Source organism: Bufo bufo, chromosome 4 (genome assembly GCF_905171765.1).
Source record: "Bufo bufo chromosome 4, aBufBuf1.1, whole genome shotgun sequence".
NCBI lineage: Eukaryota > Metazoa > Chordata > Amphibia > Anura > Bufonidae > Bufo > Bufo bufo.
In genome coordinates this window covers 542,438,316-542,453,694 of record NC_053392.1, presented here as the reverse complement: position 1 = coordinate 542,453,694, position 15,379 = coordinate 542,438,316, and the positions used below count along the sequence as shown (strand labels likewise).

The following is a 15,379-nucleotide window of genomic DNA, read 5'->3' as shown; positions in this document are numbered from 1 at the left end:
TACAGTGTAAGCAGCAAAAGCAGACTGCTCCATACACTGTGTATTTTCCAATGCCGGTGTTCACTTGAATGGGAGCTGAGCTGCAGTACCCTGGAAAGGCCATTACACAGTGTATCGAACAGTTTACTTCCAGCTCCATACACTGTAGAGTTTGCATTGCCACACCTGCAAGACACTGGTGATGCCAGGTGTTGGACTCCCAACGATCTGATATAGGTCACCCACAGGCTGCTGAGATGCAACTCCAGCATTGATAACTAGTGTTGAGCGAACTTGTGTTTTCAGGTTCGGCGTACAAGGTTTGGGTTATCTAAGAATTCTGTTATGGATTCCACTACCACGGACCATAAGTTATGGTCCGTGGTAGCGGAATCCATAACAGAATTCTTAGATAACCCGAAACTTGTACGCCAACCTTAAAACACAATTTCGCTCATCCCTACTGATAACATGTGTATATATATCTATATATACATAAGCCTACTGTGCCTATCAGTAAATATATATATATATATATATATAGCAAACTACGAGACAATGTAGTTCCAAGAATAAAAATGAATAAGCGTCTATGAATTCACTCTACATGTCAAAAAAGTGAACAATGGAAGAACGCCCTGAATAAGGCAATCTAGACACAAATGACAAGTTGTAAAAGAAAAAAAATGAAATAATTTCTAAGTCATCAAGTGATGCATTTACAAGACTATGATTGGCAAATTAAAAAGATTGCGAAGAAAGGAATATCTTATGTCAAAAAGAAAATTACACAAAGAAAAATTTGCCTTAATCCTTAAACGCTTTGTTTCTCTGGCTGCTTAAGCAATAAAAAAAAAAAACGCGACTTGTCTTTTGAAGCAATTACCTCATTGTAAAACAGCTTGGAGCTTTTTTATGCATTCTACAAATGATCATTAGCAGAATCAAATATAACGAAGAATAGTTTGCACAACAGTGTTAATCCAGCAGACCCTCCGGTCCTTCTGTTTTACTTGAGATTAACTTCCTTTTTTTTTTTTCTCCAGAGGGTGGTAGTGGTAGGAGAGGCAGGGTGGCATTTCTCTAATCAATGGTCACCCCATTCACTTCTCATTAAATCACTATATTTCATGTTCCACTCTCATGTCTGTCGAGGTCACAGAGCAGGGGTTTCTTCATTAATACATTCTTTCCCAAGAAACTGTTTTCCCTCTGTCTGAGAGAGAAGTCTGATAAATTGAAGCTTTGATGGCTGCGTGGCTTAGTCAAGTCTCACAAGAACGAACATCTTTCATGAAAAGCTTGTGGAAATGTATGACCCTACTTCCTATTGGGAATGGACTACTGGATTTCAGAGTTTCATGGTGGTCAGGGTCAGGCATAATTGGACTGATCTAAAAAAAAACGGACTATGGTCGAATTAAAGAAGCTTTAGCTGTTAAATGATAAAAAAATAAAATGTGTTTACTCATCTTTCATCAGATGTATTTATGGCACATGACACAAATGTCTTGTTGGTGGGGGCCCAGCTATGGGGATGCCTACTATCCCCAGTGTTAGTGAAGAAGGGGCACGGCATTATAGTTAATAGGGGACTTATATGCTCACAGGCGTGGAACTACCAAAGTAGCCACCATAACAGCTGCTATGGGACCCGCAGTAGTAAGGGGGCCCAGGCCTCACCTGCCCGGGCCTACACACACAGTAATGATTACTGTGTGTGTGCACTGACAGGCTAGGCCTCATTCCACGGCCATGCTCTCTCTAGAAGAGTGTCCGGCTGAGGAACATTCCTTGACCTGTGCTCTCTGTCACCTAAGCAGGAGCGAAGATGCCACTGCATCACGCCTGCTGGAGACAGCAGGATGTATCCTTTCACCGTGGAAAAGGGTCTAGGTGAGTAATAAAGTTTTTTTTTATTAACACCATAAGAGCTTAAAGAGAACCTGTCACCTCCCAAAACCATCCCAAGCCACCAGCAGTACCTGCGTGTAGCCAGCAGTGTGTTTCTGATGATGCCTTTCTTCATGAATGCAGATGCAGCAAAAGTACTGAAATTGTTCTTTTATCCCCTGCCCGGCGCGCTTCTCCACACATGCTTCAAGTCACGGTAACCACGCCCCTTTCCCCGGCCACTTCGCTGTGACTAACAGCACCTATGCAGAAAGTTCGGCAAAGCCAGCCAACTTCTGTCTGTCAGTCACAGCGAAGGGGCAGGGAAGGCGGCGGGAGGTTACCGTGACTTGAAGCAAGGAGGCCGCTGCCCCCTTGACTTCAAGCATGTGTGGAGAAGCACGCCGGGCAGGGAATAAAACAAAGTTTTCCATACTTTTGCTGCATCTGCATTCATGAAGAAAGGCATCATCAGAAACACACTGCTGGCTACACGCAGGCATTGCTCGCTACACGCAGGTACTGCTGGCTACACGCAGGTACTGCTGGCGGCTTGGGATGGTTTTGGGAGGTGACAGGTTCCCTTTAACTACTGTAAGGGGGGGGCACTAAAGGGAGCACTACTGTGTGGGGTATTAGGTGTCAAAACTGCTGTGTAAGGGGGACTAAGGGGACAAAACTACTGAGAAAGAGGGGCTAAGGTGACAAAACTACTATGTGGATACACTAAGGGGCAAAACAAAGTACTGAGTGAGGATACTAAGGGAGTATTTTACTGTGAAGGGGCAGTAAGGGAGTGTTTTAAAGTGTGGGGGCACTAAGAAAGCACAACTAATGTGAGGGGTCACTAAAAGCACATAAGTAATGTGAGAGCACTAAGGGGTTAATTAACTGTGAAGGGGCACTAATGGGGTATTTTACCATGTGGAATCACTAAGGAAGCATAACTACTGTGCTAGGGCAGCATTATTGCTTAACAACCGAGGTGGTAGGAGGCTGTATGGCAAGCATGGGCAGCCTTGATTAGCTGTGGGTTAGTCAAAAATTTGCCATGGGACCCAGCATGCATGGCTAGGACAAAGGGTAGGTAGGTGAATCTTGTGCCTGAAGGGCTAAAGGGTGCTGTTGGGATGTTAGTGTACAGTAGTAATAAAAAAAAATGCAGTCTAAATTGTCAGAATCTAAATCTCACATCCGCTGTGTGGTGAGAGAGTGGCATGTAAGTTTACAGAACACATTTTGGCCATTTCTGACTACCAAGGGTGTCCTTCCAGTGCTGCAGGCCCCTTGCTGGTTTAGAGGCGGTCCCTTATGCTACAATACCCACTGAGTTGTCAGAGAAAAATAGCAGTGATGTCCATTGTGTGCCTTTTAAATGGTCATTTAACACAGACAAATAATCAGGCCAATTATCAGGGATGAGTGTTTGTAGAAACGCATGTTGCAGATACTTGGCCTGAACCGGGACCTCCGCTGATCAGTTGTTTGAGAAGGCACCGACGCTCCTTTGAGCGCTGTGGCTTTCTCCGTGCTTACCAAGCAGAGGATCGTACATAGTATAGCAGCTATGCTTGGTATCGCACTCGGCCCCATTCACTTCTATGGGGCCGAGCTGTGCCTAGGTCACGTGATGTCACATGGCCTAGGGAAAGCTGCGAGAAGGCCACGGCGCTAATGGGTATTTTTGGCTTCTCACACATAGGGCTATTGTGGGGCTATATAAATGCAACTTTGATATCCACACATATCGTCTGGATAAATCTCCTCCCCCTTGTTTGCACCTTGTTTATTGGGAAGGACTAACCCTATTGATATCTATGGGGGTTACCACAGGTGTTTATCAATAACATCTCTGCCCCACTTGGCCAGTTGTGGGATTATATAGGGATTTATTATATATTACTCCTATCTTGGTCTATCTCTATAGAGGCTCTATACCCCTCTAGAGATTAGATGGTCCTTACACAGTATGTTAACCCTCATAGAGGACAATTGAGCCAATCTACCCATTACAGGCATTTATCTTCCAGGTCATTTAAGTGTATGAGCGTCATCCAACATTCATGTGGGTGATGTGTTTTCATGCATTTTAATATATGATTTTCTGTTATCCTGGGTAAACAATCATCTTTGAGAATAATATATTTTCTCTTTGTCCCCTGATGAACTATGGCATAACTGCCACAGGTAAACGTACTAGGACGTGATTCTATATCGTACACACTGGACATTATAAGTGTGCTGGATATATTACAATATAACTATGAAGATACGTGATTTTATACCGTACACACTGGATGTTATATGTGTGCTGAATATATTACAATATAACTGTGAAAATTATCACAGGATATCGATAAAAGGATAACTGTGAGCGTCACTGCCTTCTCGAATGGCTGATCGGCAGGGGTTTCGGGAGTTGGACCCTCACCGATCTGATACTGATGAACTATACAGTGGCTAGGTCATCAGTATTAAAGTCTCAGAAAATCCCTTTAACTACCCCTTTAACTGTCCAGGGAAATACCGGTTTACCAGCAACTTCTTACTACTGTATGTGTCTGAGCCTCTTTCTTACACAGACTGCTGTGTCTGTGTGAGAGGGAAGAAGGAAGATCGGTCCATGTCTGGGAGAGAGACGTTTAAATTAATGATTTATCTTTGTCAGCGAGCCAGATGTCCATACGCTGACCTGTGCAGCTGCAATGTGAACTGTGGGGTGGTGGTAGAAGACATTTCAAGAAGGTGTTCAGAGGGAGATGAGTGAATGCGCACAGAAGAGCAGCTTAGATCCAAAAGAGGGACAATCCCTGCAAAATGGTTTATTGCAAAGGGAATCGTTTCGTTGCCAGCATGGCTGCCTAGGCTGATACATGTTGGCATTCACCCTGGAGCACACATATATTTAGGGGGACATTTGTGCAGTAAAATTTGCAACTTTTCCCTGCTCACTCCACTTTTCCAAAGTGGCGAGAAAAGGGAGCGGTGGTGTGAGCAGGCCAGGTGGTCTGGATCATTTAACACTTTCCACGCAAGAGGGCTGGCGTAGAGTTAAGTCTGTTGAACGGCCTACCAGACAAAATGCCAAACTTATTAATAAGTTTGGGGCTTCTTCTGACACAGCAGAGGGACTTGATATCAGCATGGAAAACTCCAGTCATAATAATTTACTAATTAGAATTAATTTAATCATTTAACCCCTTAGTAACCACACACATTTTTTTTCAAAATCGCATTCCAAGAGCTATAATTTATTTGTTTTTCATCAACGTACCTGTATGAGGGCTTATTTTTTGCAGGACAAGTTATAGTTTTTAATGCACCATTATGGGTACATGTAATCAGTGATTAACACCAGCTATCTAGCTTAAACCCCCTTTGTTTACGTCAGTTAATATTAGGGGTTAATATTAATTTATATACATATCAATAATAGTTTTATATATATATATATATATATATATATATATATATTTTTTTTTATGTATTTATTTATTTTTTAAGTCCAATTAAGTAACATCTATATTAGAGAAAGAAAGTAATGGAATAACTAATAACATAAGATACTGGAATAGTTTGCCTACACTAAGCCTCAAATCGTTTAGTATCCAATCAAGAAAATGCAATATTCTAATTATTAGAAAACACAGTACTGGCATTAGGTTTTAATGCCTCATGTATTTATATAGAGCCTGAATATCAGATGACCATCAATAAATGTCTTTCTGGTCCAAAAATAGCAAAACATGAAGCTGCATCTAAGATAACTAAGTAAATAATACGTAAAAGAAAACATGATGCCAAAATGGTAATAGCCCAGGAGACTGCGCGCTTCTTCAAAGAGTACCTGGCACTTGTCCCCCAGGACTGCACTTGTGCCAGCGGCAATTTCATTATACAGTCTTCACGGAGGGAGTGATGTAAATAACACACAAAATCTCAGCCTAAGATCTGCTTACTGATTACTTCACTTTTTCTTTTTTGCTGAATTATTTACTTTTTCAGACCCGAAATACAATTTGTTTTGATTTCGCTTTTCTTTCCGCTGCAAAAAAAAAAAGCTTATTTATAGTATTGAGTCAATAATCAACCAAATGTTAGCTTTCTGCTGTGGAATCACATTGGGCGAGTGCACTGGTGTGTGACTGAAGTGGTCATTACCGAAGACGCTCAGACCCTCCTTTGCTTTACAGACAAATCACAATTTAAATGGCAGTAATGGTTGATAAATACTATTTCTGTATTTTAGAATAGTAATAAACATCAACTATGGAAGCTTGTATACAAAAAGCAATTGAGCACATGTAAACACATACACAGTGCACGGCAGCTGGAATAGTACTCTGGCATTCATCACATTTAGTGCAGGATAAAACCGAATACACCCGCTTTAGATGACTTTTATATACTGGTAATTGTGTAATTTACAAAGGTTCTAGCCAACAAAAGCAGTTAAGCCAGTGTCTATAAAGGGTTCAAAGTTATAGCTCTGGCTTGTCCCATCAGGATGTTTCTGAATCCCCACCACCATCTGTCAGAGTAAGGGAAGCTGCCATCAAGTTAAAAAGGTCTTCTAAGACTTCAATACTGATGACCTACCCTCTAGATCAGGCATCCTCAAACTGCGGCCCTCCAGCTGTTGTAAAACTAGAACTCCCACAATTCCCTGCTGTAGGCTGATACCTGTAGGCTGTTCGGGCATGCTGGGAGTTGTAGTTTTGCAACAGCTGGAGGGCCGCAGTTTGAGGATGCCTGCTCTAGATCATAAGTATCTGATCGGTGGGGGTCTGACACCTGGGACCACTGCTGATCAGCTGTTTAAGAAGGCACCAAGTAGCACTGCGGCCTTCCCTCTACTTAGTCTAGGTCATGTGACGTCACGTTCATCGGTCACATGGCCTAGGCACAGCTCAGCCACATTGAAGTGAACGGGGTTCAGCTGCAATACCAAGCAGAGAGACAGACTGGGCACTGCTGAGAACCTCAGTGCCTTCTGAAACAGCTGATAAGCTCTCAGGTGTTGGACACCTACAGATCAGATTCTGATGACCTTGCAGTAGCGCCGCAGTCTCCCTGATCACCAACCACAGCGCTGAACATATACAGAGGACAGGTCATCAGTATTTAAGTTTCAGAAAACTCCTTTAAATATGGCCTTGCCAAGTTTTTCAGTGATGGAACAACTTTCACTGATCAAGCAGGGTCTCAGATGTGGGGGAATCTCCCCTTTGAGATGTCCATTTGCTCATGAAAACACCACATGGGATATCTGAAGAAAGCTGGCCCAGCCTCTGGTCCTTCCCCCTTTGCTTCCAAATAACAAGAACCTATACAGAACTCTCCAGAGGATTGACTCATGGGTGTAAGGGTCTGGCTTGAAAGTCATGAAAAGGGTGTGGACTAGGTGACAAACAACAGGTAATTCTATCCCACACCATACTGAACAACTATGGGCCCCCATCTTTTCTTTGCTCACTACTGCTGATATGTCTTAGGTTGGGGATATGTTGCAGTTCTATATCTGTCTGGTCAACTCCATCATAAATAAAACCTCTGGTTTCTACGAAACTTATTTCTCTCACAACATAAAGTTAGCATTTTATTCATATAATCAAGCTGCACATTTTCATTACAACTCTCTGCAGTGACTTTCATTTCCTATACTTTGTCAAGCTGAACATAGGGCAAAGAGAGCTGGTGTTGTGCTGTCCTAATGCACCACTAATAACAGCACATGGAATTCAACAACACAACTATAAACCACATACAGTGGGGCAAAAAAGTATCTAGTCATCCACCAATTGTGCAAGTTCTCCCACTTAAAAAGATGAGAGAGGCCTGTAATTTTCATTATAGGTATACCTCAACTATGAGAGACATAATAAGAGAAAAAAAAAATCCAGAAAATCACTGTCTGATTTTGAAAGAATTTATTTGCAAATTATGGTGGAAAATAAGTATTTGGTCAATAACAAAAGTTTATCTAAATACTTTGTTATATACCCTTTGTTGTCAATGACAGAGGTCAAACGTTTTCTGTAAGTCTTCACAAGGTTTTCACACACTGTTGCTGGTATTTTTGTCCATTCCTCCATGCAGATCTCCTCTAGAGCAGTGACGTTTTGGGGCTGGGCAACACTGACTTTCAACTCCCTCCAAAGGTTTTCTATGGGATTCAGTTCTGGAGACTGGCTAGGCCACTCCAGGACCTTGAAATGCTTCTTACGAAGCAACTCCTTCGTTGCCCGGGCGGTGTGTTTGGGATTATTATCATGCTTAAAGACCCAGCCACGCTTCATCTCCAATGCCCTTGCTGATGGAAGGAGGTTTTCACTCAAAATCTCACGATACATGGCCCCATTCATTCTTTCCTTTACACGGATAAGTCGTCCTGGTCCTTTTGCAGAAAAACAGCCCCAAAGCATGATGTTTCCACCCCCATGCTTCACAGTAGGTATGTGTTCTTTGGATGCAACTCCGTATTCTTTCTCCTCCAAACACGACGAGTTGAGTTTTTACATAAAATATCTACTTTGGTTTCATCTGACCATATGACATTCTCCCAATCCTCTTCTGGATCATCCAAATGCTCTCTAGCAAACTTCAGACGGGCCCGGACATGTACTGGCTTAAGCAGGGGGACAAGTCTGGCACTGCAGGATTTGAGTCCCTGGCGGCATAGTGTTACTGATGGTAGCCTTTGTTACTTTGGTCCCAGCTCTCTGCAGGTTATTCACTAGGTCCCCCCGTGTGGTTCTGGGATTTTTGCTCACCGTTCTTGTGATCATTTTGACCCCACTGGCTGAGATCTTGCATGGAGCCCCAGATCAAGGGAGATTATCAGTGGTCTTGTATGTCTTCCATTTTCTAATAATTGCTCCCACAGTTGATTTCTTCACACCAAGCTGCTTGCCTATTGCAGATTCAGTCTTCCCAGCCTGGTGCAAGTCTACAATTTTGTTTCTGGTGTCCTTCGACAGTTCTTTGGTCTTGGCCATAGTGGAGTTTGGAGTGTGACTGTTTAAGGCTGTGGACAGATGTCTTTTATACTGTCAAGTTCAAACAGGTGCCATTGTTCTGTCCCCACATGAAGGCGATTGAAGGTGTAACTGATAATGACTTTGTGACTGGCCTACCTTCGTATCCAAGCAGTGGAGCAGACCGGACCGGCAGATGCTCAGGTTAGATGGATCCAGACGTAGACATGAGGATGCGATCAAACGTGGGTTTATTTGATCCAGAGCAGTGACATACAGTGATGCAATACAGGAATGCAGTAGATGCTGTCATGTGGATGTCTTTCCTGAGGCTAACTGCTGAGGCAACTGCTGAGGCAACTGCTGGTCAAAAACTGATGCCTTCACAAGCCGAGGTGTGTGTCTCCAGTCACAAAGGAAAGCAGCACTGAAAAAGGCTACAGGAAGTGACCAGGCCCAAGGCTGCTAAAACCACGCCCAGACATAAAACTTTATAGACAACGAACGAAGCGTGCAGCATACAAATTCCGGCCAGCAGATGGCAGCAGAGAACAATAGATTTAAACAACATAGGTAAAAACAAGAAATAATACAGTGCAGAAATTCAATATGAAAGGAACAGCACACTCCCCGTCTGAAATTCACTTTGGGGATTTCACTATGACGAATGTCCATAAAATATAAACAACCTGTAAAAGAAAAACATGTTAGAATGCAAAAAAGATTAGTCCTGTTTTCCAACTTGGAATGGAGAAGATCTGCGAAGCTTGATACAGTCCTGTTCACCCTGCAGGGACGTTCTCGATGGGCAATATTAAAATGAGTTCGTTGATTGGTCTTGAGAACGTTTTAAGCTCGCCTTTCCTGAAGATCTTCAACTCCACCTTCCGGACCTTGCCATCCTTGCTAGGGAAAACCTTTGAAATTAGTCCGATAGGCCAGTCAATCCTTTCGGTTTGTTGCTCTTTCACGGAGGGAAGTGGGGTATCCCAATCCTTGACTGTTTCAGAAAACTGTCTCAGTAGAGATTTACCTTGTATGGTGATGGGCGCTACAAATCCCAGCGGATCAAATAGGCTGTTTACCACTGATAGGACGCCTCGTTTTGTGAATGGCTTGTCTGCACAACTTATCTGAAAACCGAAGGAGTCAGCCGAGAGATCCCATCTGAGGCCCAAGCTCCTCTGCACAGGTGGACTGTCCAGTCCCAAGTTAATGTCCTTGAATCCTGGTGCATGATCGCCTGATTCGAAGGCCCTCATAACGGCCAGGCTGTTTGAAGCAATTTTGTGTAGTCTAAGTTTAGCTTGGTACAACATACTTTGAGTCCTTTTGAGCAGATCGATAGCCGCTTCTTCAGTGGGTAGTGATTTGAGTCCATCGTCTACGTAGAAGTCCTTTTCTACAAAGTCTCTGGCGTCTTTACCGTACTCGAATTCTCCCTCTAATGCAGTGCGCCGAAGGCCGTAAGTTGCCACGGCAGGTGAAGGGCTGTTTCCAAATACGTGTACCCTCATACGATATTCTGCCATCTCTGCGTTGGTGTCGTTATTCTTGTACCACAGAAACCTGAGGAAATTCCGGTGGTCCTCTCTGACTACGAAACAGTGGAACATCTGTTCAATGTCGGCGGTGATGGCAACGAGCTCTTTTCTGAACCTCATCAGCACTCCAACTAGGTTATTCGTCAGATTAGGACCTGTGAGGAGGACATCATTAAGAGATACACCTTGATGTTTGGCACTTGAGTCGAAAACAACCCTAATTTGATTAGGTTTCCGTGGGTGATACACTCCAAATGAAGGCAAGTACCAGCACTCGTCATTCTTCCCTACGGATGGAGCTGGTTCTGCATGGTTGTTGCGGAATATTTTGTCGATAAAGGCAACGATGTGTTCTCTCATCTCAGGCTTACTGTTCATGGTACGCTGAAGAGAGTTAAATCTAGACAGAGCTTGTTCCCTATTGTTCGGGAGTCTCACCCTGGTAGCTCGGAAGGGTAATGGAGAAACCCAGTGATTGGTTTCGTCTTTAAGGAACTCATTGTCCATTATCTTGATAAATTCTCTGTCCTCTACTGACAAAGCTACTTTATCATCGTCCTTGCTTGTGTGAAAGACTAATCTTCCCAAGTTGTCAGCAAAGTAAGGAGCAATGTCGTCAGGTGGTTGTATGAGGTCTGGAGGCTTCTCTTTCACCTCATAGTGATGAGGGCAAGGCTTAATGCAAGTTGTGCGTCCATCTCCACGCACGTACGTTTTGAATGAGTGGATTTTTGGCTGATCCAAACATACATTTCCTATCACTACCCATCCCAAGTCCAGTCTCTGGGCGTATGGTGCATAGTCGGGACCATTACACTGTTGACGCACCTTGTGTACCCTTAGATTGTCTCTGCCAAGCAGGAGTAGAATCTCGGCGTTGTTGTCCATAGGTGGGATAACATTGGCTAGGTGCCTTAGGTGTGGATGGTGAAATGCAGCTTCCGGGGTAGGAATTTCATCCCTATGGTTGGGTATTTGATCACATTCGATCAGCGTCGGTAGAGGTATTTCCGTATTTCCACTGACGGAACAAGCGATGAATCCTTGTGCCCTCCTGCCGCTAGTCTCTATGCGACCCGAGCAGGTGTTTAAGATGTAGGGTTCTGATGGTCCCTTTATTCCAAAGGCTTCAAAGAATTTAGGTCCTGCTAGGGAACGGTTGCTTTGGTCGTCAATGATGGCATACATTTTTACTGCCTTTTCTGGTAGCCCCTCCGGGTAGACCTTGATTAGGCATATGCGGGCACAACATTTCTCACTCTGGCCCTCCCCACATACGTCCGAGCATGAGCAGGAAACAGCAGTGGCTGTGTTAGCGTGGTTCTGGGGCTCCCCGCCATGACTTTGAGCAGGACTGGTGGTGACAGCAGCAGGTGAGTCCCTTGTGAGTGTAGTTGGGTGCATAGCTGAGGCATGTCTTTCACTATGACACTCCTCACACTTGATAATGGATTTACAGTCCTTAGCCATGTGCTCCAATGAGGCGCAGCACCTGAAACATACCCCAAGCTCGGTGAGGACTTTCTTGCGCTCCTGTATGGTTTTGGATCTAAATCCTCTGCATTTGTTCAGTGAGTGTGGTTTTTTATGAATGGGACATTCACGATTGAAGGCCTTGTCTCCTGATGAGGTAGTGTACTGTCTACCAGTGGGTACTGCAGATGATGGTAGGTTAGTCTTTCTAACATTCACGCTGCTCTTAAAGTCTCTGTGTTTATGCACAATACTTTCATACCTTGATGATGGTGTCACTGAGGCTGTAGTATTGAACTCCAGGAAGTCGAGGCTGGGGTCATTCCTCATCTGGGACTGTTCATCGATGAACCTACAGAAATGAATAAATGGGGGAAAAGTGACGTCATGCACTCTTTTGTACCTTGAGACTGATGCCGCCCACTTCTCTTGCAGGCTGTATGGTAACTTCACGACAATTGGGTTCACCCCATGGGCTGTATCCAGGTAGCACAGCCCGGACAGACGAGGGTCTCTTTTGGCAAGCTCCAGTTCCATGAGCAAATCACTTAAATCCTGAAGCTTATGGACATCCTTGAGACTGATCTTGGGGACGTTCTGCAGTCTCCTGAATAGTGCCCTCTCTATTGCTTCTGCGCTGCCAAAGGTGCGTTCGAGTCTCTCCCAGGCTGCAGCGAGACCTGCTTCTGCTTGTCCCACATAGACAGTTCTAAGGCTCTTGATGCGATTTGTGGAGCCTGGGCCCAGCCAGTTGATCAAGAGGTCGAGCTCCTGCTCTGCGGTTAGGTTGAGGTTGGCGATGGCAGCTTTGAAGGTTGCCTTCCAGGCTCTGTAGCTCTCCGCACGGTCATCAAATTTTGAGAGACTGGTGTTAATTAGCTCTCTGCTCACCATAAACCTGGCAAACTCAGACATATCTGATTTCTCACTGCTTGTTGCCATGACAACTTGTGATGCCCCTGGGGCGTATAGGTTGCGTGGCGTGAAAGGGTGAGATGCTTCCGGGTAGAATGATGTTGCTGCAGGGTTGAGCTGTGGTCTAGCCTCTGTAGATTCTGATGACTGCTGCTTGAGCTGTGGAGGTAGGCCAGGAAACACCTGGTAGCCATCTTGCTGTAATAACTGCCCTTGAGAGGGCGCGTCTGGGCAACTGTTATTGGATTGCTCGGGTGCTGTGGGTATCGCTGCCACTGCAGGTAGAGCTGACTTGGAGGTTTCAGTGTTGTTGGCTTGGACAGTACTGCACACTGGGGGTGGTGCAGATAACTGTTTCAGTATGTAGTCGCTGGTGCGATTAGCTGGATCGTCTATCTCCTCTGGTGGTAAGCAGACTGAATCAAGGCCTTGGCTCAATGCTTGCTCAAGTAGTCTTACTCTTGCTAATGCGATTTCCTCTTCCCTCTCTGATTCAAGGATCTTTATTCGAGCCTCTGCTTCTGCCCTCTTGGCTTCTGCCTCCGCTTCTGCCCTCTTGGCTTCTGCCTCCGCTTCTGCCCTCTTGGCCGCTGCCGTCTGTGCTTCTGTTCTCGCAAGGACTTCTTTTTCGGTGAAGGAACGCCTCACTTTGGATAGCTCTGCATTTATGCGGGCCTCTAGTAATCTGTCGCTCAGGTTGGAGCTTCTAGAGCATGATGATCTGTAGGACCGTGAGGAATGTTTAGACGAATGTGATCTGTGTGATCTAGTTTCTTGCAAATGAGAGATGCGGAGTTCCACTTTATCTTTAGCATCCAGCACCATGGCGTCTCTTTGTCTGTCTATTGATTCTGCCTTGCACAATTCTGACGGGGCTTCTTCAATATTAGAGTCTTTTAGAAAGGTTATATACCTTGTGGACAGTTTCTTGTACCTTTCATGGGCTGCGTTCAGCCGCCCGACGGCAACTTGTAAACTGGTGGTGTCGCCTGAGGAGGACTTAAGTCCTGATATGAGGGAGGAAACTCTTTCCCATAGCTCTTCCAGGTTGTCACATAGCTTATCTTTCCTGGTGTGATAATTTTCTGTGATCTTTATAGTTGGTTTGAGAGAGCGCCTTGGTCGCGTGACTTGGTCTGCTGGAAGTGTGGGTTCTACCTCCAGCTCTTCATAATGATCAGTATCAGGTTGCATTTGCTTTGTTTCATCACTGGGGAACTGTACAAGGTCCTTTTCGGACATTTTGATTTAAGGTGCGCTGTCTCTTTAAGAAAATGAACTTTTGAATTGGGGGCTGAAAATTGCAGTGCGGCTCGGATGAGGCACCCCGATGAGTTTCCCAAGGTGTTTTAAGTGAATAGCGGGGTTTTGGTTTGAGGGAGGCCCCGCGTGCGTGAACAGTCCTTATATCATGCGAGCAAGGGTTAATATAGGATGTAGAAAGTGGCTTGGCGAGTAGTGGAGGACTTCCAGGCGAGAATATATCTACTGCGGACACGCCGTGCTTCCCCTTAGGCTTGTGGGACGTGCACTGTTGCTGGGCAGATTTGCTGGGAGTGGGCCTGTTGCAGGGGAGGTTCCTGAGTGTGGCACTGGGCTCTGAGGGAACCTGCAGCCGGGCATTGGACATTCAGACGGATATTGACTGGGGTATAAGGCTTTAAGGCAGTTTTTGACTGTTCTGTCCCCACATGAAGGCGATTGAAGGTGTAACTGATAATGACTTTGTGACTGGCCTACCTTCGTATCCAAGCAGTGGAGCAGACCGGACCGGCAGATGCTCAGGTTAGATGGATCCAGACGTAGACATGAGGATGCGATCAAACGTGGGTTTATTTGATCCAGAGCAGTGACATACAGTGATGCAATACAGGAATGCAGTAGATGCTGTCATGTGGATGTCTTTCCTGAGGCTAACTGCTGAGGCAACTGCTGAGGCAACTGCTGGTCAAAAACTGATGCCTTCACAAGCCGAGGTGTGTGTCTCCAGTCACAAAGGAAAGCAGCACTGAAAAAGGCTACAGGAAGTGACCAGGCCCAAGGCTGCTAAAACCACGCCCAGACATAAAACTTTATAGACAACGAACGAAGCGTGCAGCATACAAATTCCGGCCAGCAGATGGCAGCAGAGAACAATAGATTTAAACAACATAGGTAAAAACAAGAAATAATACAGTGCAGAAATTCAATATGAAAGGAACAGCACAGCCATTAATACAGGTAACGAGTAGGACAGAGGAGCCTCTTAATGAAGTTGTTACAGGTCTGTGAGAGCCAGAAATCTTGCTTGTTTGTAGGTGACCAAATACTTATTTTAGTGAGGAATTTACCAATTAATTTATTAGAAATCCTACGATGTGATTTCCTGTATTCTTTCCCCCCATTCTGTCTCTCATAGTTGAAGTGTACCTATGATGAAAATAACAGGCCACTTTCATCTTTTTAAGTGGGATACCTTGCACAATTGGTGGCTAACTAAATACTTTTTTGCCCCCACTGTATATGTGAACAAAACCATTGGGCTAAAAATGCTAATGACATTGAGGTAAGTGTCTTAATATTGGTCCCTCTGCGACCGGTATAAAGCCTGCTGTAAAG

At 44.6% G+C, this 15,379-nt stretch overlaps 1 protein-coding gene across 2 annotated transcripts in view; it reads right to left on the bottom strand.

The window, feature by feature from the left end:
• MACROD2 (mono-ADP ribosylhydrolase 2) overlaps window positions 1–15,379 on the bottom strand; it is a 2,731,696-nt gene that overhangs the window by 1,566,065 nt on the left and 1,150,252 nt on the right. The gene's annotated exons all lie outside the window — the stretch shown is intronic.